The sequence below is a fragment of the Phascolarctos cinereus genome, unplaced genomic scaffold, assembly GCF_003287225.1.
Source record: "Phascolarctos cinereus isolate Bilbo 61053 unplaced genomic scaffold, phaCin_HiC Scaffold_9;HRSCAF=440, whole genome shotgun sequence".
NCBI lineage: Eukaryota > Metazoa > Chordata > Mammalia > Diprotodontia > Phascolarctidae > Phascolarctos > Phascolarctos cinereus.
The window spans coordinates 82,843,418-82,846,935 of NW_027556402.1; the positions used below are offsets into that span (position 1 = coordinate 82,843,418).

Below are 3,518 nucleotides of genomic sequence, written 5' to 3' on the forward strand. Positions count from 1 at the left end.
TCTCCACTTAAAATCCCAGGATACCATTTTTGGTTTAATACAAAACAATAAAAATAAACAAATAACTGCATTTTTCTCACCTATTACATTGAAGGCACTGTCCTATTTTCTGGGAATTAAACAAGCAAAAACAAAATGGACTCTGCTTAGGCATATAACATGAACACAAACAAAAAATCTTTAATGAATGAATGAATAAGAAAATAAATAAAAGGCCAGATAAGCAAATAAATTCAAGGATCTGTGAATAAATAAATAAATGAATGACGAGATGAAGAGAGAAAGAGAATTACTAATAAGTAGAAGTAAGACCAGCTTTCCTGAGGAGATAGGCATTGAGCTGAGACTTGAAAGAAGCTCAGGATTCTGAGAGAATTTAACCCAGCAGAGCACTGCATCTCTAGGAAACAGATTGGGCAAATGAATGGAGGCAATGGATGGAATGATGAGTTTGGGGAATCTCTTCTATGTAGTTTCCCTGAAATATGGTGTTTGAAGAGAAATAATGTAACTTTTATGAAGGCTGCAGGGACTCCAAGATGAAGCACTGATGAGCAGAAGAGTATAATGGTCAGACCTGTGCCTTGGGAAGATGATTTTGGCAGTTGTGTGGAGGATGAACTGATAGTTGGAGATATCAAATCAGAAAGACTAATTAAAAGTCTCTGGAAATAGTCTAGGTAAGGGGTAATTATGGATTAAACCTGACAAATGACCTCCTGGCAATAGTTACCATTTATTTCAGGGCACAAACACAAAGCCTTAGAAGTTTGTACAGATATTTCAGAGTTTACCAATCTACTGGCATGACTCGAAAATCAAGGGTCAGGCTTTGGCCTTTTCTGATCTGTGGAATGCCTGTTAGCTCAAGCTGTGGTATAAAGATGGCTAAATCTTGGAACCAAACCACCCATAGCCAATCCTGAAAATGGCACAAAAATAGCATCAAGAAACCCAGGTCACCGAGATATGACACTCTGAAAGGAGTTGACCCCAAGTCTCTGAGAAATGTGCGCTTTGCCAAGAAACACAAGAAAGGGCTGAAGAAGATGGAAGCCAACAATGCCAAAGCCGTCAAGGCCTGGGCAGAGGACATCAAGGCCCTGAGCACCAAGGCCTCCAAGGCCAAGCTTCTCAGGCCAGTGCCAAGATCCCCAAAGCCAGTGCCTGGCATTCTGGCCACAAGTGGCCACCAAGCATCCAGGTCCTAGAGTCAGCACCAAACGTCCAGGCCCCCAGATAATGAAGCCTGACTCTAAGATTGCTAGAACCACTAACCCCAAGGCTTCCAAGTCCACTGACCCCAAGGCTGCCAAGGCCACTAATCCCAAGGCTGCCAATTCTGCCACCAAGGTCAGTAAGTCTGATCCCAAGGATAATAAATCTTGCCACAAGGCCAGCAAAACTGATGCCAAGGTTACCAAGTCCAATCCCAAGGCTGCCAAGTCTGATCCCAAGGCAACCAAGTCTCATTCTAAGGCCACAAAGCCCAGTGATTCCAAGGCTACTAAGACCGCTGATCTCAAGCTTGCCGAGTCCAAACCCAAAGATGCTGGGGCTAAAGCTGCTAGTCACAAGCCTTCAAAATAGATGCTTCAGGACAGATGGACTTGTTTAAAACCTAAACCACCTTTTTTTCCCCTAGTCAGTGTATGAGTATTCTCTATTCACTATTTTGTATAAATAAAGAAAATGGTGAGTAAAAAAATAAAAAATCAAGGGTCAGCCTCATAACAAAAGAAGACATTGGAATAAGACTTCTGTTTTTTTGAGAAAACACACACACACACACACACACACACGCAGAATATGTATGGAATGTAATAGTGAAAGTGCTAGTTTTTTTGTAATTTAACAGAATAGTATGTATCAGTCTAATTCTCCTGTATCAAAAATGAGAGCCAGTGTCAATTTATTTGGAGGCTTAAGTTGGTGGAAGAAAAATCTCACAGAGTTTGCATTGAAGTGGAGTATTAAGGAAGGTTTGAGGACTGAAATTTTAATCCAAGGCCAACAATGACTTAGTCATGTTTTCCATTGAACTTCAATGTTTGGATTTTATTAGTATCCAGCCACAATTTTGTTTTAATTGGATAGTTAAGTCCTATTCTATCTTACTTTGTTTGGAGAATGATATATAGTTCAGCTTTCTTTGTGGACATAATTTAGCTCAGTAACTTTGTAAGTTTCTCATGATAAAACTCAAACCACAAAGTCCCATACTTATTGGTTGCAGTGCTCTTCTTCTCTTCCTATCACCTCATCCCCCTCTCCATCCATGGTCCAAATGCAAAAGAATCACTAAGACCTCATGGCATCTCCACTCTTAATTGTAATGGAGTGTCTGGGAGTCAGGAAGCCCTAGACTCGACTTGCCTCTTACATATGTGGCTGGTCATTTCAGCTCTCATTGTCCCAGAAATAATTTCCTCTCTCAAAATTTTCTGCACCAATTAAATGATAAGTCCAATAAAAAATAAAACAAAACAAAAATATTCTACATGGAGTGTATAAACTTGGCCACAACTCAGTTTTTGTTTTTGTTTTTGCCAACCTAAATAACAAAATAACTTGACAAGATGTTTCTTCTATATCTGCTATATGTTTCTAAGTACAATAATAGTACTTTATTTTTATATGTTGAAAAGCTGTGAATTGCAGTTGATAATAAACAAATCTGAGAAATGTGAAGACCTTGTCTCCAGTACTTCCAGTACTGGCCCACCATAACCCTGGGCATCCCTTAACCTCTCAGTGACCTGGGAAACTATTTAAAATTATAAATTGTAGATTTGGCTATGAATTGCAGATCTTCATTCTTAGAGAGATTTTACTATACATTGAAATCAAAGATCTGAAGCAAAATGATGTCTGTATGATACTTAACAATTCTTCAATCACTTGCTCATGGATTATCTTTTTTGATCCTTGATGTGACCCTGTGAAGTGGGAATGCCAACTCTTACCATTTTATAGAGGAAGAAATAAAAGTTCACAAATCAGCTATTCCCCCATGGTCACTTGAATCCAAATTCCATGATTCCAAGTTCACTGCTCTCTCTGCTGTACACAAATCTGTCTGAATTCCTAGAATCTAACTTAACCACGACAACCAACAAAATGGAACCATTTTGATCATCTGTCTCCTTCAGATAAGTTTACATGTATGTATACGTACAAAAAAAAAAGTATGTGTGCCAAGTAGAAGTCAATAATGTGGTTCTGGACCCATACCCCTCAGAACTTATCTCTTCTCTAACATCACTTCACATATGCAGAAACAAATCCTTGCCATTCTTAATTAAATTTTGGAATCTGTACTTGGTATTTAAGTTAAATTCAAATAGGTGAAGATTTTTTTTTTCAAATGTAACACTGATTTTTATACCACTATAATAATATCTGCGAAACAGTTTAGTGCAGTTTTGGCCATACATCCTGAGGGTGTTCCCAAGATTAAGAGGCTAGAGATGGAGGTTTGAAAGTACAGGCAGAAATTTTGCATTGTCCTCCTCCTT

The 3,518-nt window shown here is 38.6% G+C and overlaps 1 pseudogene; it reads left to right on the forward strand.

Moving 5' to 3' along the window:
* Positions 1-884: 884 nt before the first annotated feature.
* LOC110215984 (uncharacterized) lies at positions 885-1,590 on the forward strand (annotated as a pseudogene).
* Positions 1,591-3,518: the final 1,928 nt, after the last annotated feature.